Here is a 26,866-nt window from a genome sequence, read left to right as displayed (position 1 = left end):
GTAGCATTTCTATCAATATATATGTAGCATTTCTAAATATCATTAAATATATAGATGTAGCATTTCTAAACATCAATATATATATATTAGCTAGGTAATAGACATCAATATATATGTAGCATTTCTTGTCTAATAAGATTAAAAAGAATCAACTTTGGTGAAAGGCCGGCGTAGGTGATGGCCCCAAGGAAGAAGAGGTGCGAGCACCGTCCGCAAGGAAGAAGATGGGGGAGCACCGAGGAAGACAAACTGAAGGAGCGATGAGGGAGCGTCGAGACCGCCAGGACCGTTGGGAGCGTCAGAGGATCTCCGGCGGCGGCGAACGGACGCACGGACCCCAAGGACGCCGGGACCTCCGGCGGCGGACGAACGCGTGGGAGGTGGAGGTGGACGGTGAAGATGAACATGCACTAAGGAAAATTTTGGCAGCTCTTCGCTGCAATTTCGAACATGCATGCCAGAAACTTAGAAATATTTCGCCCAAGTGCGCATAAAATAGGGCAAGCATCTTTAGCGGCGGTTTTCTTAAGTCAACCGCTACTGAAGATGATCTTCGAAGGTGGCTGACATAAGCAACCACCACTGAAGATCATTTTTAGGGGCGGCTGACGTAAGCAACCGCCCCTAAAAATACATACCCAGGGTGGCCGAGCAAAGTTGTCCGTCGCGTTCAAAATTTGGACGATCGGACTGTCCTACCAAGTGACACTAAGAAATACCGCTGTTCACCTTGTCTGGCCTCTTGACGTTATGCTCGACCGGACAGTCCTACGGTCCATTTTGAAAAATTTAGCACCCTTTGGACGAATTTGCCCCCATTCGCTAGTGGATAAGGACATGTCGTCCGTGTTGGCCTTCATGCTCGTCGTCAGTCACCATTGTCGCCGCCCAGTGCTCCAAATCTCCTCGGCTGCTCCCCTAGGCCTGCCCTCGCCATTCCTCCCCCCACCCCATCCCCTGCCCCCACTGTTCCTAGACCCCCAACCCACCCCCTACCCTACCACGCGTCCTCCCCCTCATCTCCTTGGCACGCCGGCAAGCCTCCTCCACGTGCTTCTCCAAGCCTCCTCCACGCCCTAGTAAGCCAGATCTGGTACGTATTTGTTTCTCATTAATATTTACTTCTTGCATTTATCTAATGGATATAGTTTCCTTGATATAAACTAGTTTATTAATTATCTCATACAATAATATTTCTTGTATAATAATATATGTAGACGCAGATTTAGAGATTATTTAAATAATAATGGAGTATGGTAATTAAACTAAATTTTAGGAGCTTTCTTTTAATTATTTTGCATAATTGTATAGATATGTTTTTTAAATTGTTTTAAACGGGTGAATTTGGAGTAACAATATGTGTTACTTTAAATCATTTTTCATAATTAAATGGGTGAATTTATTGCTGCAAACTAGTTCATTAATTGACCAATGAAGTGAGCACATATATGTCTCTTTGCTAGTGATGCGTATCTTGCTACTTATTTTTATATGCAGCTAACAAATAACTTTGAATTTTTCTTTCTAATCTAATCTAATATATTCGATAGCTTATCAAGCTATGCCGTGGTATGTTGTGCATCATGGTCGGACCCCTAGTGTCTACTCCAACTGGCATGATGCACATGCTGAAGTGGATAAGTTCAAGGGAGCTTGCCACAAAAAATACCAGACGGAACATGAAGCTTATGTAGCCTTCTATGGGCGTCACACAAAAAATACCAGACGGAACACGAAGCTAATACCAGACTGAAGTGGATAAGTAACGACAAACTCGATAAGGTTGCGGGGCACACCATAGTGCCTTAGGTGGTATTCCTATTTATATAAGATCTATAGACACACAAATTGTACACTCTAGTGGCAGCGAGTGTCCCTTGGCTCTTGATATTTCATGTGCGAGACATAGGTCTGGCCGGACAACACCACCATAGTCCGCCCTTGTCATTTATAAGGTGAGTACTGCTAAGGCATGGTCCAACCGTCTCAAATTTTTGATGGCCGGACTGTCCTATTATGGTAGAAAAGATTGTTTGGCATATAACACGTTTGGTCATGAAGTGTGAATTAAAAATACAGATTGTTACGGAAACAATGGTGAAAAACTCAAATGTGATCATGTGTTACTTGCAACAAGCACAACTAGCAAGAATGGAAAGGTGATAGTCAATCCGTAAATAGTCATACATAATGGTTCTCATAAGTAGAAGCCAAATGTCAAGTCTCATAGGCAAAAGCGATATAACAAGTCTTCCTCATCAAAAGTTATCTTAACATCCGTACTTCCATCTTGCCCCCCCTAACTCTCGCGTCATCTCCTATCTATCTATGGTGACTGCGCATCCGAGGGACCATCCAAAGCACCTGCTGTCGATGAAGGAATAGGAGGGTTGGTGATGTTCTCTTTTGCATTGTCATCGATAGGATTGTGAACCTCGTGGGTAGTCTCATCTGAAGGAGCAACAATAGTTTAACATTTATAATACAAAATATTTGCCATTAAATCAATTAGATAATATATCTTGATAATAAATTCATTTACAAACATAAATAGTAACCAACTATAAATTTGGTCAATCTTGAGCAATTTTGACTGACACGAATCCTATAATTGTACATTTGATACGAAATAGTCTCACATGTAGCACCTGCTGCCGAAGAAGGCCTAGGAGTGTCGGTGATGTTCTCTATGTGACTAGCGTCGCCGGAATCATGAACCTTGTCAGTCATCTCATCTGAAGGAGCAACAATAGTTTAACATTTATGATACAAAATATTTGCCATTAAATTAATTAGATAATATATCTTGATAATAAATTCATTTGCAAACATAAATAATAACGAACTATAAATTTTGTCAATCTTGAGCAATTTTGACTGACATGAATCCCATAATTGCACATTTGATACGAAATAGTCTCACATGTAGCACTTGCTGCCAAAGAAGGCCTAGGAGTGTCGGTGATATTCTCTATGTGACTGGCATCGCCGACATCATGAACCTTGTCAGTCGTCTCATCTGAAGGAGCAATAATAGTTTAACATTTATGATACAAAATAATTGCCATTAAATTAATCATATAATATATCGTGATAATAAATTTATTTGCAAACATAAATAGTAACAAACTATAAATTTAGTCAATCTTGAGCAATTTTGACTGACATGAATCCCATAATTGCACATTTGATACAAAATAGTCTCACATGTAGCACCTACTGCCAAAAAAGGCCTAAGAGTGTCGGTGATGTTCTCTATGTGACTGGCATTGCCGACACAATGAACCTTGTCACTCGTCTCATTTGAAGGAGCAACAATAGTTTAACATTTATGATACAAAATATTTGTCATTAAATTAATCAGATAATATATCTTGATAATAAATTCATTTGTAAACATAATAGTCTCACTTGAAGGAGGAGATGATGCCGAAGAAGGCATAGGAGGGATGATGATGTTCTCTCCAAGATTGGCTTCGACATCATCATGATCCTTGTCGGTCGTCTGACCTATAGGGGCAACAATAGTTTAACATTTATGATACAAAATATTTACTATTAAAATTATCAGATAATATATTTTCATTATATATATATATATATTTGAAAACATAAATGGTAACACTATGAACTATAAATTTGGTCTCGCCTGTAGGAGGAACAATAGTCTCTATAGTGGTAGTGGAAGCAATCGCTAGAGTCTCAGGAGCTTCGAGAGTATCTGTACCTAACTCCATGGTTGTCCTCACTGTACTCTGCTCATGCATCGTCCTAGGTGATGACTCGGTGTAAATAGGGTCAGCTGGACTAGGAGCTAAAGCAATTAGCCATGCTAGTAGACCTGTTTGAACGTGAGTACTCAATGGGAATGTTTGGAGTGGTACAGGCAGGAAACCACCGATCCCCTGGCTAGCTGGCAACATAGCCTGAGACTGACCCTGAGGTTGGGTAAGGACTTGAAAATTTGGGGGTGCAATTCATGTGTCACTGTAAAGCTGATTAAAGCAGCCACTAAACATTATGTACATATTAGCCACGTGTGCTTGCTGATTTGCCAAGGCTTGAGAAAGAACCCGTGACTGCTACTTCATCTGCTCTTGAATCATGATAAGCATATCTTGATTCTATCTCGACTCGGCCACCTAATCCTGTATGGCCCGTGCCATACTCTGATTGGACTCAGTCAACACTCTAAGTATCTAAGTAAGCTCTGATGGCTGTTGAACAGCTGCTGGAGTCACCTGAGGAGGGGCAGAGGATGCTGTAACATGTGGCTCGATGTCGCTATCATCAATGTCGAATGCAGACACTGAAGCCTAGTCATCATGTGAATGGCGTGGTGGCGTAAGGAGGTACTCACTATCATCTGAGTCTAAATCAGTCGGTTTATCTGTACCAATCACATCTTCTACATTCATTGGCCCTCCTAGTCTAGCCTCATGCTCTGCCTGCTCTAGGGCTGCATCCTCTACTTTGTGTCTCTCTATTTCCTCTATTGAGAATTGCTCCTGAGCAGCTCTGAGGGCACGCTGTCCACGACGCCGATCGCCACTCAACGCTGGATGGTGGTCTAAAGCACATTTTTTGTCGCCTCATACTCCTTCCGACACCAATCTGGATAAGTCTCATTAAGCAGGTAGCAGATAATATGAGGGTACACCTGATGTCGTCCAACTTTAATAACATCAGCAATGACATCCTCAATCTCGCACAACATGAATGTCGATGTTTTACCACCGATAGCCTGCCACAGGGGTACCCGAGGCAGTATGTTCGGGCTTCAGCATATGCAGAACTCGATGGTGAACGCAAGAGACAAACGACTTATCCTGGTTCAGACCCTCGATCGTTGATCGAGTAACAGCCCTACATCCAACCGACGTTAGCCTCTACATTGGATTGATTGTGTTATGTCATACAATTGTTGTTCTGTTGTTTGTCCTTTTTTTCCCTAGGAGCCCTGCCCTCCTTTATATAGTCAGGAGGCCAGAGTCCTAGTCGGTTTACAATGAGAGTTCCTAGTAGGATTACTAAATAGTACTACTACTAAGATTATATGGGAAGAATCCTAGTTGGACTAGATCTTCTCTCTCCCTTGTGGGGTATCCTATGGGTCCCGCATCGACAAGCCCCCGAGCACTTCATGGTTGAGCTCTGAAAGTCTCGTTTTGCTCCTTCAAGTCTTGTTGAGTAGGAACAAACGTCATCCGAGTGCTTTCTGGAGCGAAACCTTGTAGCGCTTCTTGGGACCTTCGAGTGGTGAGTGCTTTTTGAAGAAAAAGTACATCCATCTGGTTGTAGCCCTCGAGCCTCTTGCTATTTGGAACAAGGAGCTGGAGGATCTTGTCTTGAAGTTGCTCTATTTGTTTGTTGAAGTTTTATCAAAAAGAACTCGAATATGGCTCGTTCCGGGTTCTTTTTGTCGTAATGTCTTGAAGTGGTCTGTGTTGAGGAAGTCTTTTGGTGACGTGCATTTTTTTGAAGAAAAAGTGCACTCACTGAGTGTAGCCCCTGAGCCTCTTGCTATTTGGAACAAAAAGTTGGAGGGTCTTGAATCTTTATATTGTTTGAAAATTTGTGTTCTGAAGTAGTCCCCGAGACTTGGATTATGTCATCATCTGAGTAGTTTTGCGGCATCTTTCCGAAGTAGCCCTTTAGTCTTGGATTAAACCATCATCCGAGTAGTTTTGCAGCATGCAGCCTCCGAGCGTATATCCGTATTGTTTTGTTTAGGAAGAACTCGGATGCGAGGTCTTGGCGCATTCTTTGATAGTTTGCTGTTGTCAGATGTAGTTGTATGGTGGTGGTTGAGTGTAAATGCCTTTTATTCACGGGTTGTACTGTGCTGGTATATTCTTTCGAATATGCCCGTCTTCGAGTACTGTTCCCTCTCGCCTGAGTCTTCCATTATTGAGTCCTGTCTTTTCACTGTGTCCTTTGTTAGGCTTATTTCATTGGTACTCCTAGTCCATGTGCGCCGCTCCTTTGATCTATAAATACTATCTCGGAGTACTTGTTTTCATCCATTGGACACTCTGTCGAAACCTTCGTGGTCATAAACATGGTAGTTTATGAAGTAGAGCAGTCCCCGGGCATATTTTGTAGTTCCTGTGTGTCTTGTCATAGCTAGAGGAAGTCTTGTGATAGGGATTAGAGGTAGGCTAATCCCGCAATAGCATTGTACCAGGATGTTCATGGTGGTAGTTGGAGGAAGTCTTGTGATGTGGGCTTTGTTCCTTCATCTGGCAGTTCTAGGTTGATCTTCGTCGCCTGTCCTGAGACTGTCCGGTGCAGATCAACACTATATCCAGCATCACATCGGTCTTGGGTAGACAGATGCCCGTCGGCCTTCTCTGCTCCATGTTGTCCTGCCGTGCTGCTGATTTCTGCCTTGGATGCACTGCGTCCGTCCTTTGAAGAAAATAGTGTAGCTGATGGCGGATTGTCCTTCCAAGTAGCAATTTGGGACACGTAGTCATTCCAGAGCCTAGCCGTGTCCATGTTCCTCTTTGCTACTTTGCTTTTCGTGGTACCGAGTTCGTTGGGTCTTGTAAGATTTGTAATCTTCTATTTTTGAAGTCGCTTGTAATAGAACGAATCTTGTCTTCTGAGTTGTCCTTTACTTCTCTGTTGTGATCCCTGTCGTTCATGAGATTACCGAGTTCTTTCTTAAATAACCGGGTTCTTTTGTTCCTTGCGAGGTAGCCCTTTGTTTCTTCTTGGTTGACGGGTTGTTCTTGTAGTGATCTGATAACCCTGCCATGGTGCTGGACGGATAAGTCTAAAATCTACCTATTGGATTGTACCGTTGTGTGGATTTGTGCCCTCCGTTGTTTTAGCTGCGTCGGTAAATGGACCATTGCGTTCTCACATGGTGTTTTAACGGGCCTGGTGGGCCATTTCTAACGCTATAAAATTTATTTATAGACCCTTCGTCCTCTTTTTTTTACTACCTTTCTTTTGCCTTCAAACCCTAGCTCTTAATCATCCGCCGTCGCCATTGCCACCGCTGTCCTTAGCACCGCCATCTAGCTTCATCTTCCCCAGTACCTTTTTGCTTCCGCTAGTTCATGGGTAAGAAGAAAACCGCGAGCAAGTCCCAGGCGACCTTCGTGGACGAGGAGTCATCCCTTTCTTTGATCAAGAACCAAGAGTTCGTGGCCATGAGGGCTACTCAGAAGGTTTGGCTGGCTCCAACAACAAGCGAAGATCAGCTACGCGAGCTCATCAGCGATGGCTTGATCCAAAGCAAAGTCATCGCTGAATGGAGAGTTCTAGGCGAGCATCGGGTTCCTGCTCCGGGTCCTGGTGAGATTGTCCTCTTCGTTTCCTTTGTCCACGCCGGACTTTGCCTTCCTGCTTTTGCCTTCCTTCATCAGTTTCTTTGTTATTTCGGGGTTAGTCTGAACCATCTAACCCCTAATGCCGTTCTCCATCTTTCCGTTTTCGTTCATCTCTGTGAAGCTTTCCTCGGAATCCCTCCTTCTCTATCTCTTTTTCGCTACTTCTTTCGTCTGAAACCTCAACCCTGCCGCGAAGAAATCAGCATTCTTAGCGGTTGCAGGATTCAGTTTTGCCAGGGTCTTAAGATCAAGTTTTTTGACTATGACCTGGTCGATTCTATAAAAGATTGGCGTGCCGACTGATTTTATGCTGCCAATTTGATCCCTTCCCTTATCGTCCACTCTGGATCACCCACTGAGATTCAAGTGATCCAGCCACTCCTTGATAGGATTAGCATGCTGAAACAGCAGGGGTTAACCAGTTTTGGTATTGTCTTGAGTTTTCTTCGTCGCTGAGTTTAGCCTTTGAAAGAGCGGGAGCACCTTGGCTTCAAGTATTCTGGGGCTAAGTATCCTTCACGCATGGTCCCATCTCTTGAGCTGACCGATGAGGAGGTACTCAAGCATCTCCAGAAGATACTGAAAGGAGTGAGCGTTATTCCTCCTGCTGTTCTCGAGTTCTCTACCAACAACCCGCCCCCAGCTGTGAGTTGTTTATCTCTTTATTTGGATACTTTATGTACTCTTGCTGCATCCATTTTTGCTTAGCTTTTCCTTGTCTTGCTATTTTATCCTTTTTCGTAGGAGCTTGGGCGGAACTTTGTCGACCCGATCCCTCTTGATGCTCTCCCTGCCGTGGTGGAGACTGGGGAAAAACTTGTTGGAACTTCTGCAACTAGTAAGTCCCCAACCTCCACAGCGCTTCCTGGAGTTTCTTCTGGATTTGTTGATGTATATGAAGAATATGTTCCTCGTCTAGTCCCTCGCGGTCCTCGTAGTGTCCCGAAGAGGGGGCAAACGGATGGATCTTCATCTGGCCTGCCTATCTCCAAGAAGCCTCGCAAACCAAGTACTCTCTTAGGTACTCCAGTTGTTGCTAGCATGCTCTTAGATGAGCACATTTAATACTCTTTGTTCCTTTGTTTTCCTGTTTCTCTCTTGAACCGAGTACTTTTTATTCTTTTTTCAGTAGGTGCTCTAGTTTCCTTGGCTGAGGGAGAGGAGGATAACGAAGTACCCCTCATCATGCGGTGGTGAGTTGTTTTCATATTCCTGTCACGTTGAATTTCTCTTCTTTGTCTTGACTTTTAGTCTTGAACTTTTTGAAGTAACCGGACATCGGGTATGAGTTCTTCTGAGGTTCCCGTACCGACTTCTTCTGAAGCTCCAGTGTCGAGTTCTTTGGTAGCCTTGGTACTGAGCTCTACCACTCCTCCAGTGCAGAGTTCTTCCATGGCTCCAGCCCCGGCTTCTTCCGTGGCTTCGGTATCTGCTATCCCGCTCCCGTCATCGGGTGGCGGGGACATTTTCACCGTCGTGGTCCCCCCTGTGAGGCCTTCTTTTGGTTTCACAAAGAAGAAAGTGGTTGGGTGAGTAGATTTTGGCTTCATCCTTTTGCTTCTGTCTTCCTTCTTCTGGTTCTCATCGGTGCTTTCTTTTATCAATTTTCAGTCTTTCGTCTTCTCTTGTTTCTTCATCGACTTCTTCTCAGCCTTCCACCATGCCATTGAGTTCTGAGCCTTAGGACTCGCAACATACTGTTGGTGAAGTTGCCGTGGGGGCTTCGGAGCTACCTGGCAAAGTTGCGGACTTGGCCACCCTGGAGGTGACTGTGGCTGTTGCGTCAGGTCCTTCTGAGGGATTGGCTTCGGCTTCCCTAGAGGTTGCTTTGGTCATTCCTTCTTCACCCCAGCTAGCCTCTCCTTCCCCTTCTCTCGCTTCCGGTGGTCCCTCTTTTACCGATGACATGGTGCAACAGTTCGATGCCACCCATCGGTTATCGGAGCTGACCGCAGCCTGGGGGAGCTTGGCGTCCTCTGCGACTTCTTTTGGGGAGAAGGTTCACGTAAGTTTTTCTGAGATTCTTTCTTAGGCCATTTGTTTTGCCTTCGTCCTTACGCCTTATTTTTCTCTATCTTTAATTGTTTAGACTTTCTCTTGTGACCATACCGGCTTCTTCTTTTCATCTGAAACTGAGAAGAAGTTGTCCTCTGAGGTAAGTTCTCTGAAGACTGACCTTGACCTGACGGACGACACAAGCTACTCAGTCCATAGGAAGGTCCGTTCATTGTCACAAAAGTCACCGGACCAGGCATATACAAGTTAATAACCGAAGATGGAAGAGAAGTCAGCAATACATGGCACATCAGCCAGCTAAGAAGATTCTACACGTAAAAACAACTCAAGAAAAAATAGATATGCAAGCCACAAAGGACAGACAATAGAACAACAATTGTACGACACAACACAATCAATCCAATGTAGAGGCTAACGCTGGCTAGACGTAGGGCTGTTACTCGATCAACGATCGAGGGTCTAAACCAGGATAAGTCATTCGCCAGCTGTCGATGTTTTACCACCGATAGCCTGCCACGGGGGTACCTGAGGCAGTATGTTCGGGCTTCAGCGTATGCAGAACTCGATGGTGAACGCAAGAGACAAACGACTTATCCTGGTTCAGACCCTCGATCATTGATCGAGTAACAGCCCTACGTCCAGCCGGCATTAGCCTCTACGTTGGATTGATTGTGTTATGTCATATAATTGTTGTTATGTTGTCTGTCCTTTTTTTCCCTAGGAGCCCTATCCTCCTTTATATAGTCAGGAGGCCAGAGTCCTAGTTGGTTTACAATGAGAGTTCCTAGTAGGATTACTGAATAGTACTACTACTAAGATTACATGAGAAGAATCCTAGTTGGACTAGATCTTCTCTCTCCCTTGCGGGGTATCCTGTGGGTCTCGCATCGACAATGAAGTCCAAGAAGTCGAACTGCTCTCCAATCCAAATGGAGAGGAGAAGCCACTGCTGCAAGTTGGTCAGTGACTCCTAGTTGCCCCCATGAGGGAGGACTGTCTTCCTCATAGCCATGGGTAGAACTTGCACTTTTGGTCGCAGTCGATCCAGTGTACATAGAGAGCCATCAGCGAACGGCTGCCTGAAGAGCAGACGTATCTGCTGGTCTGTAGGGAAGGTACCTCCAGCTCTCCCATGTCATGGGGGATCCAAATCACCATAAACTATCTAGTGTAGCTTCCTATCTGAGGCGGCAACTCCAAGATGCCTTCTCATCTCGCCCAAGTAAATTCGTGTCATATGTTAATTGGCCATCAACTGGATGAACCGGCGATGCGGGTCGATCCACACTATAGCATAAAACTGATGTACCCAACGAGTCACAACTTGGTCTACCTTGCTGAAAAGGTGAATGAAGCCCTAGAACCTCTCAAATAGGGGGAGGATCGACATGCCTACTGCTCTCTCAAGCTCATCCCAGCTAAGTCACCTCTAGTCTGCTATTGCAAGATTTCTCATCATATAGCTCCTGTGGAAGCTCTCCTGGGTAATAGTCCAGAAAGCCCTGCTGCAATCTTTCTCTCTGACTAGTGGAATCTAGACCCTTTCTCCTGCTCACTCTGCTCACTTCTACTCCTCTTTCTACCACTTAAACCTCCTCCTCGAATTTTAGGGCCCCGACGACCGCTGGCATGCGGTGCGCACGAGTCCGGTGCAAACACGAAAGTTTGGTGTTTCTTGTGGAACTGTCCATCCGCTGAATCTGCTCCTTAGTATACTCTTCCATCTGTACTCCCTCTAGGATAACCTAATGGGTCTCCTCACCCCTCTACGCTAGGTGAGACGATTGTCTAGTCTCCCTCTTTGTAATCCTCAATGCGCCACCACAACCTCGACCCCGCCTTGCCTCTTGGGTCAACATAGCCTGGTGGCTTGTTCCTCTCTTTCTCGTTGCTTTTCTATCCTACTCTTCTTCTTCTTTGGCTCAGGTTCAGGAGCCTTCTCCTTCCCCTTTCGTGGCATCTGCATGAGTTCAGTGGGGGAAAGCCATGAGACTAGGTTAAACAACATAAAAAGCATACGAGTATTTCATCGAACACGTAGCATGCATGATCAGCGGGAGCGAAGGCATCACCTTTCCTTAGCCGATTTGGTGGCCCGCCTTTGGAAAAAGAATGTGTGTGATGTCTGAGTGAATGCGCATGACATGAGGATGGTGGCGTGTGCGATGATGGCACCGGCATGGCCGAGGTGTCGATGGCACCGATCGGGGGCGGCCACGCGGAGCCGCCACGGGTCATGGTGACGACGGCATGGAGCGGTGTGGCTGTGAGGAACCGAGATTGCAAGCATAACTGGGGTGGCGATGGTGAGCGCAATGGCAGCGACAATGTCAATGGCGATAGGGAGCGGCCACGGGTGCAAGGGCTGTTAGGGCATGGGAGAAGAAAAATGGTCTAGCCCCTATTTTTAAATCTAGATGCCCATAGGATTGTCCGGCCATTTCAAAATGACACTTGCCGGACCTTTGTAAAACTGCTGCTGAAAATCATTGTTTTTGTCTTGCCGGACCGTCCCTCGACCAATATTAGTTAAGAAAATTAAAAAAAATTGGCTTGCATGGGGTTTGAACCCGGGGTGGTGGGTCGATAGAGTAGAGGCTTTACCGCTGCGCTAGGATAGTAAGTTCGTTAGAATAGCTTTCTTTTTTGCTTTTAGTCTTTGCTTGCTATAGTACTAAATAATAAAATTAAAAACAAAAGTTTGGCCCACATGGGTTCAAACCCGGGGCTACGGGAAGAGAGAGTAGAGGCTTAACCGCTGTGCTAGGATAGTGAGTTCGTTAGAATAGCTTTCTTTTTTGCTTTTAGTCTTTGCTTGCTGTAATACTAAATAATAAAATTAAAAACAAAAAGTTTGGCCCACGTGGGTTCAAACCCTGGGTTGCGGGGAGAGGGAGTAGAGGCTTAACCGCTACGATAGGATAGGAAGTTCGATAGAATAACTTCTTTTTCTCCTTTTAGTCTTTATTGATGCAGTATTAGTTAAAAAAGTTAAAAGTAAAAAATTTGGCCCGCGTGGGTTTGAAACCAGGACTGTGTGGAGATAGAGTAGAGGCTTAGCAACTGCGCTAGTATAGTATGTTCGATAGAGTAGCTTTTTCCCTTCTTTTAGTCTTTAGTTGCTATGCTAGTATGTTCTATATGATTTGTTTTTGGTTTTGGTTTTATGCTTTTATAAGGCAGTATTAACTAGAGAATTGAGTACAATCCATAATAATTTATTAGTACAAACAATTACTGAAGTCACTACAAAGCAATTGTTCAAGTACACAACAAAGTTTGTGCAAACATAAGTAAATTACATATTTGGACCACGTCGCATCATGTAGAGGTTGTGACGGAGTCCGCGACCTTGGGGTCGGGCGAGACGGAGCCCATGACCAAAGGGTTGGGCAAACTAGAGCATGTGCCCAAGGGTTTGAGAGAGTCGGAGCTCACACACAAGGGGTCAGGTGAGTCGAAGCTCGCACCCAAGGGGTCGGGCTAGTCGGAGCATGCACCACGCAAGACAGCAAGGATAATAGTAAAGTGTAGACCGTCTTGGCTGTGAATCTGAGGATGCTTGTGGTTGTTTGAGCACTTGGTAGCACATATTTGCTTAAGCATTATGTCCCCCTTTATAGTACGGCTTTCCCTATACTCAAATTCAATATATAAAAGAATTTAAACCTTCTTTGAGTTTGAAGCCATCTACATATATAATTGGGGGCTCCTCCATTTTGTGTAGCATCCTCGAATATAAATTTCCTACTTGTCATCTCTATAAATCTCATTAGTTCTCTAATTGCGTGGTCATTATCACCAAAACACACAATTAAGACTTGATTGCACTTTCACTCTACCCACTTTGTAAACTTGTCTACGGTGACAAGCAGGTGCGTATATCCAACGGGCGCCCTCTTGAGAGGTCCGACCAGATCGAGCCCCTAGACCGTGAACGGTCACGTGATGGGGATCATTTGGAGTGATTAGGCCGGTAGGTGAGTCTACCGAGCGTAGTATTGACACCCTTCATAGGTGCGCATAATCTGTTCAGCGTTGGCTACTGTGGTCGGCCAGTAGAAACCTTATCGGAACACATTTCCAATTAGGGTCCTAGGCATGGCATGGTGCCTATAGACCCCCACCATGGATATCACCCAATAACTACTTCCCTTGTTCGATGGGGATGCAACGCTGTAGGATCCTGGTGTGGCTTCGCCTGTAGAGCTCACCCTCAAAACGACAAAGGACTTGGCACGACGCGTGAGCCACCGAGCTTTCGTTTTGTCCATTGGTAGCACCTCACGGAGGAGGTAATCGAGGTAAGGCATCCTCCAGTCAGACAGAGTGTCGGGCTCTATCGCTGGATCCTCATCAAGCTCCATGACTTTAGGGTTGGATGGAGCTGTCGGTGATCATGCGGCGCACGTGGATTGGCTCGGTGCACCACTTGTGCGGTGGACTCACTGACATGCGCACGGTGCGATGAGTCCATGGTCCACGGTGGACCGATTACATAACTCCGAAGGGGTATCTAATCTGAGCCATATATCCATGATCGAATGGCATAGAAGAAAGGGAGGACTCCCCTCGCTAGCGTGAAGTGCCAATGTGGCGGCGCCATGAACAATGATGGCTCGAGCTCGCCGGTGATCACCGGTACGACAATTCCAGCCGCCTCAGACCCAACCGAGGGCATCAAAGTGATGAGCGCAACAACACAAGTCTGACACGGCATAAACGAAGGGCAGGGAAACACGTTGGGATGATGGCCCTACGGTGGCGCCATGGATGGTGTGATCTGGAGCTTGCCGATACGGTGCTCTAGAGTGACGTTCATAGAAAGGAGGGTACGAGGAGGTCGAGTGGCTCACCACGAGTCCGATGGGGATGTTGCCGGCGTGCAGGTTGGCTCTGAGATGGCCAGCGATGTGTGGTAGCGGACTATGAAGAGGAGAGCCACCGGTGAGCATGAACCCAAGAAATTGGTGACCAAAATGAGGAAAACAAAGCACCTACAGATGCGGCGAGGCACGACGAAGCTCCTAGGTGAGATGTCGACGGCAATTAAGCACCAGAGCGGGCGAATTTCAGTGGCGAGCGTGAGCTCGACTATGAATGGGGAAAAGGGGAGGGGAAAGGGCTTGGCGGTGAGGTTTATAGGCGAGCGGGGGCATGGCAGAAGGGGAAGGGGCATCACCCGCCCGCCATCACCGTGGATCAAGCTTGCCATATTGGCTCACCACTGTAGATGGTAGGCACGGCTTCCTGGCATGGCGAGAAAGGAAAGGTAAAAGGAGGAAGGGAAGCTGACGGGTGGGTCTTGGTCGCTAGAGAAAAAGGAAATGGCGGTGCTTGTATGTGAGCGCTGAGCAAGTCTCTGCTGGGCCGAGCATGTGCCGAACTGGGCCACGGTGCGCGCGCATGTGCGGTGAAGGGAAGGCACGCGGGAGTGGGCTGTCGAGCAGGCCACGTCGATGGGCCGCGCGTGCGAATCAGAAGGGAAGGAAGGGAGGCATAGGGCTAGGCCACCAACAGCCCTAGGCTAGAATGGGGTATGGGTGAAAAAAGAAAAAAATAAACCTTTTTCATTTTTCTGGTTTTTACAAACTTGCTCTAAATTCAAACTAGATTTGAATTCAAAGCCACTCAACTCTAAACCTACACTCAGACAAAAAACAAAATGCCTCGGCATGATGCAGCAATCATGTTACTAAATCTTATAGTAAATTTTAATTAGCCAAAAATTATTATTTAACCTAGTTTAAAATGCATAAAAATTAATTAAATGCTCAAATTTAATTACTAAATTATAATAAATTTTTAGGGTGTTACACAACTTGTCATTTTTTAGAGATGGATATACTTATCCAAATGACATAAAATTTGTACAGTAGAATTTTGGAGTCATATGTAGGCTACTGTCATTTTCTTAGAATTTATAGTGCACTTTTGATATATGTTCCTTATTTCATCTTAGTGTCCAAATAAATTAATAAATGTATTTAAATAATTTATTTGGGCTGGACCATTATGTTTTCTAGAGTGTGTATGATACCTATGAACTGTTGATATCATTGGTTGTGCCCAAATTTGATTGCTTGTATGCAATGAAATATTAATTGCTCAATAATTCAATTTAGTGACTATTTTGGATAGTCTTCGTTGTTAAATAAATTGCATGGGTAAAATGATGTTTGCTGTGAATCTTATCAGTAACAAAGTTGTGTCAAATATTCATGGCACTAGGCTAAATGGTTTAAGAGTTATAGTTGTTGGAAGTTGGTCTCCCGAAATACTTGTTCTCTGGAATTTCTGGATAGATCTAGGAAATTACTTTGTTTGACCTTGATAGCCATTGAATCATCTTGAGATGACTATAAGAAAGTTGTAGGCAGTTTTATAAGCTTTGCAGAAAGTCTAAGATTATAGCATTTGGTTGAGTAGAACTCCACATATGGCCAAAATAAATAGTTGTTTACAGTCTAGAAAACGATTAAGTCCAATTGTAATTGTTTGTCTTAAGTGATGCTTGTGTAGATGCTTAGGCTAATTGAGATTAGTTGTTAGCTATAGGTTCTTGGCTTCTTACTAATGATGAACAACTTTACCTTAGGTTACTAGAACTTGGTGAGTGTATATTTCTTGTACTATAGAAGAGATATGCACCTACTCAGTAAAGATCAACTAGAAGAAAGTCATACATCTACTTGGTCAATGAATGTTAAACTTATCATACATCTTGTAGATAACCATGCTCATGCGTATGTAATTTATCATCTCATCTCATCTCTTATGCATTCCTGATACTCATTTGTGCATATGCATGCAATAGGTTTCCCGAAAGGAGTGACTCTACTCGAGTTCAAACCTGAGCACCAGGAGAAGCAATAGGTAGCCCAGGAGTAGGAGGTTTAGGTGGAAGGAGGAGTCAACATGGAAGATCTTCCTGAGTGTCCTAACCATCAACCTTCCTCGCTCTTGAAAGGCAAGCCACAAAGCATTATAAGCCTCCTATGTTTTTACAAACATCACTTGCGTCCTTTATGTTTGATGCATTAGGTTATAAGAGTTGATTGAAAACACCTACTGCATATATTTTCCTTATCCAGACAAATATATCTTGAATCCTATGTAGGTATAGGATCGAATATATGCTTAGCCATGCTTAGTCCGGTAGAAGTCGGGTGATTTCCTGCCACCTATGAGATATAGGTAGATATCTGTCATGGTTGGCTATAATTACTATCATAGAAATAACCATGTGTTGATCAATAAAAAGGAGATTGGGCTGAATTATGATAGAGAAGCACAAGGCATGGAGGTCTTGGTGCCTATTTATCCCCGTTTGTGTCAGTTAAGGACCGATTTATTGTACGTCATCATGTCATGTTGAGCGCATGCCTAGCACTTAGCTGGCTAGATAACTCGTTCCGACCATGAAGCCGAGTAGCTCAATTCAGGTCAGGACCTGGTAAGTGAAAAATGCGCACACTAGAGGTAGTAAGGATGTGCGAGGAGCTAGTGGCATAAGTCTAAGAGCACGCCGAGCCTAAACTTTCTGGTAGACTAGTAGAATCTCTAAGGGTGTGGTGCTGCTCGGACCCACAATTGTACCTGACTTGTACCAAAGGTGACCCGATGCGACCCTGACGGGGGAAGTATGGGTTTATGTTAGGAATAACTCCCCAGTTGGTTGGAATCGATTCGAGTCGCTGTCTCTCCCGGATAGTGAGAACTTGACTGAGTAGCAGCAACGTAGCATTAATTGATGAAACTTGATGGTTATGATGATGCTCAAATTATTACACTGGATATGGTTACTAATGCTTGTTAGTTTAATCAAGTGATTGCTCTAGTACATGTGCTAATCTAGAGATGCTTAATTGAATAGGTATTCAAATTGATGCTAGAGGTACTAAATCTCCAAGTTATGTTACTTAAGCTTTTATGCAAAATGTTGTCAAGCTAACTCCACCGATAAAGCCTTGCATACTCCTTGGTGTCATATTATTTCTAGTTTGTGATGGGTAAGTCTAGCTGAGTACATTCTCATACTCAAGGTTTATTCTCTCTTATTGCAGATGACAAGATGTATCATGGGTACTGTAAGAACTGCCTTAATCCTACCATGAATGAGGACTAAACCATGGGGTATGGTACTCCTAAGATATCCTCTCTATTCTACTTTTGTTGGAAATGACCGTGGTACTGGCATGTATTTAAACTAAGTGTGATGTTGATGTCAAACTACTTTGCTTCCACCATTTAAACTTGGTTTGTAATAACTATGTGAACTTCGATGTTTGTGAGATACTTGTAAACTATTTATGAACTGTGATGTAACATGTGACTAGTTATGTGGAATCATGTATGATCTTGGTTTGTATGTTGGTTTGTTTGAGATCCTTCATGATTTTATCGGACTACTAGGTTTATATGGGCTCAAGAATGATAGTTTGATCGCTTCGGTGATTGCTATTGTACTTGTGCTCTTATAAATTGGATAGTTCTATTACAGTGGTGGCCATGAACGAGCCCTCACACCGCTGCTTGTTCTTCTTCTTGTTGGGACGGTTGGAGGCACCTTCACCGGCATCCTCGTCCTACTTTGCCTTGCCTTTGAGGCAGTTGAAAATTGCCCTGACCGCCTCCTCGCCCGAGGCATGGCTGGTGGCAATGTCGAGGAGCTCCTTGGTGCTTCATGGGCCCTTACGTCCTAGCTTATGAACCAGGGACTCGCAGGTGGTCCTAGACAGAAAAGTTCCTATGACGTTGGCATCAATGACATTGGGCGGCTCGTTGCACTGCCAGGAGAAGCACCGGATGTACCAATGAAGAGTTTCCCTAAACTTTTGTTGATAGTTTTTGAGATCCCATGGGTTCCTAGGATGTGCGTATGCACCCTAGAAGTTTTCCATGAAGATCTCTTTTAGGTCCACCCAACTTTGAATTCGGTTGGGCGGACAGTGTTTCAACCACGCTCATGCCGAATCGGCCAAGAACAATGAAAGATTGTGGATAATAAAATTATCACTATCTGCTCCACCGGCTTGGCAAGCAAGCCGATAATCCTTGAGCCATAGTCTAGGGTTTGTTTCCCTAGAGTATTTTAGGATGTTGGTCAGCAGTTGGTACCGCGGAGGGAAGATGGTGTTGAGGATGTGTCAGCCAAAGGCCTAAGGCCCCAGCAAGTTGGGGCTTGGGCTTTGGTCCTGACCACTGTCGTAGCGTCCGCCACAATGAGGGTGGTAGCCACGGTTAGCCTCCTCCCTCTCATCGCTGTAGGCTAGCCGGTGGGCATCCATGGTGTTGCGCATGTCATGATGGAGGCCAAGATGCTCATGCACCAGGACTGTGGTGCACGACCCATTGCCTTGCTACGCCTGGTAGACTAATACGTCCATGTCGGGTCGCTCTAAGGGCACGCACTGGCTGGCGTCGAGCTCGCGTCGTTAGGACAATGAGCTTTCGGTCTGCTGCGCCACCGCACACTCGAGTAGCATGTGAATCTCGTGATGGGCCCGATGATCCTTTGGTGTTGTGGGCTTCGAAAGCCCCTAGAGCAAGGCTGCCATGGCAGCGATGTTCTGGCTCGCCCGGGTGAAGTGTGGGAGGGCTTTGTCGTCCTCGATGATCCTCTGGTTCACATCGCGGGCCACGACGTGTGCACGTCCACTGTCTTCGTGGCGCTTGATCTATCACTCAAGCTTCACGTGTTCCTGCTCGAGCTGGAGTCATGCCTCTTTGAGCTCTTAGTGCTGCACCCTCAGCTACTCTTTCCATAAGCGAGGTAGGGCCCTGCATCCCCCTCGACCTCATCATCAAGGTCGTCTATTGGGGTAGGCCCTCCCTCATGGATGCTTTCGATGTATCCCTCAGGGGTACCTGCCATGAAATAGTCTTGCGAGAGGTGATGGCTCCCCCTGCTAGAGTCAGAGTTAGAGGGCGACTCTGATTCTCCTGCGAGAAGGTCATCGAAAGATTCCGTGACGTATTCGGTCATTCCCACGAACCCATCATTCATAGGGGATAGGGGCATGCGTTGTGCCACAAGGTGGCCAATGGTCTCAGTGGCGTTGTGTAGACCAAATGAGAGTGCTGTCTAGGCGCTCTGGAGAAGGCATTCTGGGGAGAGTGGCTCTCCTCCAACAAGCTACATGATGACATTGGTGAATGAAAAGGTGAGGCGGCGCAGGTCCTCCTGAGACGGTCGGGGTCCTAGGAAGGCACCGAGCTAGCGCTCTAGCCTCCCATAATCGAAGCCAAGGAGCTGGTCTCTCCCAAGGGCATGTGTCTCTAGTGCGTGCAGCTACAACTCCTCAAGTGCCTCGGCAATCACATCGAGGCCGCCAGAATGGAGAGGCTAGACAGTGGCGGGAGCCTGCGCCAACTCTCCCTCCATCGTAACGATGAAGTCCAAGTTCTCAAAGCGCACGTGCGCGCCCAGGACCCAGCTGACGCCATGACTAGCCATCCGAGGCCTAATGTGGACATTGAGACACTCAAAAAGGCCCTACCTGGAGCGCCAACTGTTGGTGTTTTCAGACCACCAACGAGTAAATTTGTATTTGCGTGTCTGGCTCGGATGGTGTGCTCAGAGGACATAAGAGTTTATACTAGTTTAGGGGGAACGTCCCTATGTCCAGTTCGTTGTTGCTCGTGTTACCAGCACTTGCTTCGCAGCAGGGGTTACAAACAGGCGAGAGAGGGAAAGGATCCCAAGGAGTGAATGGGTGCTGAGAGCTCGATTGCCACTCAGCCGTGTGCTCGTGTCGTGCCCTTGTATTCTGATCCGTTCAGCCCCATTTCATGGGGCGCCCTGCTTCCCCTTTTATAGGCAAAGGGAAAGCGTGGGTTACAGCGGAGGAAAAGGAGAAGAACGAGAGAGAGAGAGAAGAAGGCTTCTAGGATTGCCAGGTCCTTCTTCTCCTTCATGCGGGTCCCACTGATCCTATAGATGTCAACAAGGATGGCTCCACATTATGGCCATGTTCATCACTGGCGCCATGCGCAGGCATCATCTGCCGGTCATGGCGTTCCACTCTGTCCTGACGGACATCGTGGTGAACTGACGTGCCTGTCAGCGTCCGTACGAGGATTAGGCAGAATAGTATTGGCACACCCGACATTGTTCTTGATGTGAATCGCTAGGTATGGCCCATCATGGCCACGGGTTACATCAAGGCATGCCAACCTCTTTCCTGGTGTTAGAGTTTTGACCTAGGCCCATATGCTTGGACCTAGAGTGGTTAGTGGTGGTATGGGTCCCCATCAGACGAGACGAAGCATGAACCTAGGGGGTCGAGCGAGACAGAACATGAACCCAAGGGGTCAGGCGAGATAGAGCATGAACCCAAGGGGTCAAGCGAGACGAAGCCTGTGACCTTAGAGTCAGGCGAGACGGAGACCGTGGCCTTGGGGTCGGGCAAGATGGAGCTCGTGTCCTCGGGGTCAAGCGAGATGGAGCCCGCACCCAAGGGGCCGGGCGAGATGGAACCCGCATTTGAGGGGTCGGACGAGACAGAACCCGTGACCTTAGGCGAGACGGAGCCCGCACCCGAGGGGTCGGGCGAGACAGAACCCGCACCTGAGGGGTCGGGCGAGACAGAACCCGCGACCTTGGGTGAGATGGAGCATGCAGCCTTGGGGTCGCTCGAGACCTTTAAATACGTCTTGAGCCATCCAAGGAGTCAACGTGGGCGCTAACCTCCTTGCTTTGGGTATCCCTAATAACGATACCCAACACCTGGTGCTTTGGACCCTAAAATTATAATGGTGAACAATAAATACTTCCTCTTCTAACATAACCATGGAGGAAGGTTGTAGATCGCCAGGATTACTGGCCATGTGCTATGTGTGCTGGTCCTATCACCAAAAGGATTGATTCCATCAGTGCTCAAAGCGAACCTGACGTTTCTCAGATCTTCATGAAATTGTTGGTACTTGGCATCGAAGTCCTTCCACTGTAGTGCATGGGATGGGTGACGTAGCACTCCATTGTCTTTCTTGCGTTCATCCGAAGCCCACTATCACATGAGGTCTGAGTCCCTTGGGTTTGAGAACAAACGCCTCAAGCGATCAATCGATGATAGATACCACATAACCAATGCATGAATTCTTCTTTGGTTAGTATCATCTACTGCTAAGGTGTTGTTTTCCTCTTCAACGTTCTGAGAAGCATCATTTATCTTTCCGTCCTTCTTTCTCTTTTTTTCGGTGTTAGTACCCTCACTGCAGTCTTCGTTTACTTTGTATCAACTAGCACCACAGTTTGGACACTTCGTTAGGTCTTTGAACACCCCACGATAAAGGATACAATGATTCGAACACGCATGTATTTGTTCCACACCCATCGTCAGTGGACTGATAAGCTTCTTTGCTTGATACATGTTGGTAGGCACAAAGTTTGGCTTAGGAAGCACAACAGCTAGCAGAGTCAATACGTCGTTGAAGCTCCTATCGGACTAGCCATACTTAGCCTTCAAGATCAGTATGTCTAGCACAAAACGTAGCAACGACCACCTATTCTCACAACCCTTTTCCTCTAGGTACAAACATTCTTCCCTTTCCTTCCACACCGTCTCCAAGTTATCTAGCCCTTTCAATAGTAATTCTTGTTCTACGTGGCGCAACATGTCGTCCAAGAAGTCTTCTTCTTCATCTTCTCTATTGTCTTCACCATCATCCTCGCCACCACAACCTTCGCCACCACCACCGCTTGCAGCGTCATCTCCTAGACCATCATGCATCATGACACGATGGGCATCGTCATCTTCCCTTACTTCTGGTGGATTTGTACCTTCCAGGTTGCCTGCTTCTGTACGTCTCTCACCATGATGATCCCAAATCTCTTAGTTCTCCATGAAACCCCTTCTTACCAAGTGTGATCTTATCGTATTTGGATCTCGGCATGCTGTACGGTTCCGACAGTCAACACAGGGACAATATATATCATTTGTCTACTTAATCAAAGCGTGCCTTTTAGCTGCTTCAATAAAACCATTCACATCTTGTAGGTAGGAAGTTTCATGTCTTCTTTTCATGTACATCCATGACCTGTCCATATGTGCCCTTCAAAAATAAAAGGTATATTTGCATGAAGATATTATTCGCATATAAATGTTGAAGCAATTGATGTCTATTTTTCTATACAAATATTACATTATTCTAGACCTAAAACTTAAAAAATGATAAAGTAAATATAGAAATTAACTAGAGTCCATGTGAGCCAAAGTAAGTTGGGCAAAATCAGCCTAAATTGCTAGGAAAAAAACTAACATCATGCATGTCTCTCTCTAGATCTCTAAGTGAAAGAAATGAACATGAAAAGTTTGAAAAGAGTTTAGGTACGCCACTATCTCACCTCTTAAACCCAACTCTTTCGAAGGTTCAAAGGGCAAAACCTCTCCCTCTATTTTTGCTATTTCTTGCCCTCCAAGTGAGTTAATGGTGCTTAGCATGCATACTGTTCCGAGGAGGAAGAAGGGGTAATTAGGCGGGTCATTTTTAGAGAACCACCTTTGTTAATGTATTTGTAGAGAACGGTTCTCTTAACGAACTTTTTTTGAAAATATATCACTTTTAGAGACGGTTTTGTAAGCAGACCACCTCTGAAGATCTATTTTCAGGGGCGGTTCTCTTAATGTTACCGCTCCTGAAAAGACGTTTATCAGAGACGGTTTTCTTAATAGAACTGCCCCTGAAGATGTATCTGCAAAGGCGGTCATGGAGCTACAGTGCTTACCGGCGTGATTAGAGGCGACGGGCTAGTTGAACCACCTCTAATAAAAAAGAGTGGCATCGCTAAAAATGATTCCTGTGGTAGTGTTTGAAAATATTTTCCCATATTGTGTCTCTTAATGAAATACGAGTGCAACCCTGCTCGCGAAAAAAAAATTCTCATACTGTGAATGAACAAATATAAAACGGCCCAAAACTATTTGTCCTCTTTTTTCACACTTACATGCTGTCGAGACACACGGATGGACCGATATAAAGAGTTTGTGAAGAGATATTGAATATTATCTCTATTCGTTCTCTAGCGTGCGAAACTCATCATAAATCTAATGGTCATATATGCACGAGGGTTTATGCTGAAGGAAAATTTTAGTTTGCCTAGTATGCTCGTCTAGCTCTCCTGCCTTTCCTTGTTTGGATAAAAGCTCTCCTGCCTTTCCGTGTTTGGAGAGAATTAATGCCGGTGGATGTGCTTCGCTACCGAAAACAGTGACTTTGCCGTGTACCACACACACTCGACAAAGACAAAAAAAAAAAAAAACACTCGGCAAAAGCTTTGCAGAGTGTAACACTCGACATCTACAGTGTCGACAAACAGCTATTTGCCGTGTGTTTTTTATCGCGTACTTAGCAAATGGTTTGCCAAGTGTCAAATTTGACACTCGGCAAAAAAAAAAATGATTTGCCGAGTGTTTTTTTTTCCAAAATACACTTGGCAAAGAATTATTGATTGTCGAGTGTTTTTGGGAATTACACTCGACAAACCTATTTTCCAAAGAAAAAAATATTTTTTTTCTCAGCATACTATTATTGTTTGTGTTTTTGGAAATTACACTCGGCAAACCTATTTTTCAAAGAAAAAAAATATTTTTTTTCTCAACATATTTCAGTTTAATAGCTGCCATACAAAACACTCTTAGTACACCATATCTGCATACACATCATGCTCATGGCAACATAATTCTCATAATAACCACATAGACATAGAAATGAAAATGACAAATTTAAGAGACTAATGACAGGTATAAGTTTAAAAAAATCAACATCCAGAAAAAATTCAAAAACTATACTACCAAAATAGTGAAGGTAAAACCATCGCACCAGTAGACATGTCTTCTACTCCATTCTTCATGAAAATAGCTTCTTCACTGCTGCAAGAAGGAAGAAATATGAACATAGTTTATTGTCTCACCCTTAGGTATAGAAGTAACCACATGTTTACACACTGATAACTAACTATATCGTTTAAATTCACTGTGAACTTCGACTTTGCAGCTGCTAACCAGTGCACGGCAACCTCGTGTGTTTGTTTCGCTGAACCAAAATAAGCCGGCCGAATAGTAGTGACAATATAATTTTAGTCAGGTACTAACCCATTCTCTCTTGTGGTGATTGAACTCACTGAACTGTACTTCTATCACTTCTAGATTCAGTCTCCCATTTATCACCTAGTGTCCCACTAGCTTAGTGAATCTCGCTGCTCGAGCTTCTTGAAAAGATTTAGAACCTTTCTGGAGACCAATCTGAAACCAAAACAATAGTTTAGAGAAGCAAATTTCAGTGATGTGTCAATGAGATACATAATTCCAGTGATGTGTCAGTTCGTTTGTATCCATGGACAGTGAGATACATATTTTTTTTCAGTGATGTTATTTTCGGTTGAGTGCATCACTGTTAACTCTGCTGAATTTGGAAAGGCAGTACAGCAGAATCACAACTGAAAGTGTGTGGAGCAGCTGCAGCTAAATAAACACCAAAAACTATGCCAATCTCGATATCACTATAATCTGAAACTCCAGTCCAGATGTAGTGTTTGGCATGTGGAGATCCCTCCTGAAACTGAAACTTAGAGAAGGATCTTGATACACAACAAAATAACTTGCAACTAACTCAGACGCTCTGTTCTAGAGCAAGAAATTGTTTCAATACTAAAAGGTAAAGGTGAATTCTGCAAGCTTTAAACTTTCTAATTAAACTCCTACAGAAAATATCAGATCACTGTATCCAAATTAAACTTTCTAATAAAAATCCAATCCAAGAATGGGCTTGTTGATAAGTCACTTGTTGTTATACTTCACCCAAAAACATTGCAGCAGGGACGACGAACGGAGTCTCTGTGCTACAGCTACCAAGCCAAAAACAAATTGCGTGAGGACCGGAGGAGACTACTTCAGGGTCCAGGGAGGACACGGTAAGGGCGCGTTGGCGGCGGGCGGCTCCTGCCTTCACCCAGAGACTACCTACCTGCCTTCCCGCTTCAGCGCCTCCTCCTCTCCTGCTTGCGGCTCCGGGTGCCGCCGATGGGGAAGGGAAAGGGGACGCTGCCTGCAATCGAATTGATGAATCGTATCAAGAAGCAGAAAGAGAAGGGGAAGGAGAAAGAGATGACGCGAAGGAGAAGATGGGGGAGCGCATCTGGAGGAGGGGCACCTGGATCTGCTCTCGGCGTTGGAGGAGGACACGCTGGAGCGGAGGCGTCGGCGACGACAGCGGCGGGCTGGCGGCGGCCGTCTTCTCCTTCCCCAACCGAGAGCAGTCATGGACTTGGGCGAGCACGGGAGATGGAGAGGACGGGGAAGTCCCAACCCGCCCCAACCCCGCCACCACGCCGCATGCCCCATCCGCGCCCTTTGCCTGCGCTTGGCTGCTCGTGCTGCTTGCCATGGCCGTTGCGCTCGGCTGCTGCTGCTGCTTGCCATGGCCGCGCGCGCACCGAGGAGGAGCTCCGCCCACGGCTCGACTGCACCTGGGACCCCACCTCCGACCGTGCCAAGAAGCTCCGCCAAGAAGAACGGCAGAGCGCCTCCCCTGCTCGAGTCACGAAGTGGAAGCGCGGAGTGGGGGCGTGGAGAAGGAGCGCCGCGGAGGAGGGGGGGCGGGGCGGGGGTCTGCTCGGCCGAGCTCCGGTTGTCTTCTCGAGCACCGGCAGCGAGATTTGCAGTGCCGGGGCGGGATTCTGCTCGGGATTTGCAGGGGGAGGGGGAGGGGGCGCAGAGGAGAGGCGGCGCGGGGCAGAGGAGGGAAGGAAGCGCGGGGAGAGGCTTGCGGCCGACGGCTGAAAGAGATAAGGGAGACGCGCGCGCCAATAAGCCGGAGTTTGCCGACGGTCCTAAGGCTCGGTAAACAAAAGAGCGAGTGTTAGATACTAGACACTCGATAAATAAAATTTTTTATTTTTTTTTATTTTTCTTTTTTTATGGAGGGATACATGACAAGATGTTGACCGAGTGCCGTAGTTTGGAGAGTGTTTTTTCATATTTACCAAGTGTCGGAGTTTATCGAGTGTTTTTCCAGTAGAATTGTGGAGTGTCAGAATTTTTACTAAGTGTTTTTAGTTTGGCACTCGATGAATAGATAGTTTGCCGAGCATCCAATAAAATATAGTGGACAAAAATATAACACTCTGCAGATCCTTCGATTCTACCACGTCGTGCCTGTCCCTGTGCGCTGCAATTTGCATGCGTATTGATCATTAGTTTATATCCCAAGCCATGCATGTGTTCCACAAGCGATCGCGACTCCATCGAGCTACAGCTACACGCCGACTACACAGCTTAAATAGGAGCTCCGAATCGCTCTGCAGATCATTGCAAATTGGCAGAACGCACAGCTGATCAGTGTTGCTGCACTACACTCGCAAGCTCGATCGTAACTAGCTAGCTGGTCAGCTGAGCTTCGCCTCCGATCGATCGGCTGTATAGCTCCCTCCTGTTAGTTTGCTCATCACCAGCGGCGATGACATCACGGTCGGTTCTTAAAAATTGACCATTGATCTACAGGAAACA

General features: G+C 45.7%; 1 long non-coding RNA gene across 2 annotated transcripts; it reads right to left on the bottom strand.

Moving 5' to 3' along the window:
* Positions 1 to 23,997: 23,997 nt before the first annotated feature.
* Positions 23,998 to 26,146, bottom strand: LOC136462824 (uncharacterized). 2 transcript variants are annotated; one of them, XR_010760822.1, is made up of 4 exons: positions 25,512 to 26,142; positions 25,326 to 25,406; positions 24,455 to 24,604; positions 23,998 to 24,232 (listed from the first exon to the last, which is right to left on the bottom strand). It is a non-coding gene; the product is annotated as an uncharacterized lncRNA (long non-coding RNA). The 2 variants fall into 2 exon arrangements; XR_010760821.1 differs by having other exon boundaries at positions 24,455 to 25,406; positions 25,512 to 26,146.
* Positions 26,147 to 26,866: the final 720 nt, after the last annotated feature.

Source organism: Miscanthus floridulus, chromosome 7, assembly GCF_019320115.1.
Source record: "Miscanthus floridulus cultivar M001 chromosome 7, ASM1932011v1, whole genome shotgun sequence".
Lineage (NCBI taxonomy): Eukaryota > Viridiplantae > Streptophyta > Magnoliopsida > Poales > Poaceae > Miscanthus > Miscanthus floridulus.
Note: the sequence above shows the minus strand (reverse complement) of the source record. Positions and strands in the feature narration are given on the sequence as shown.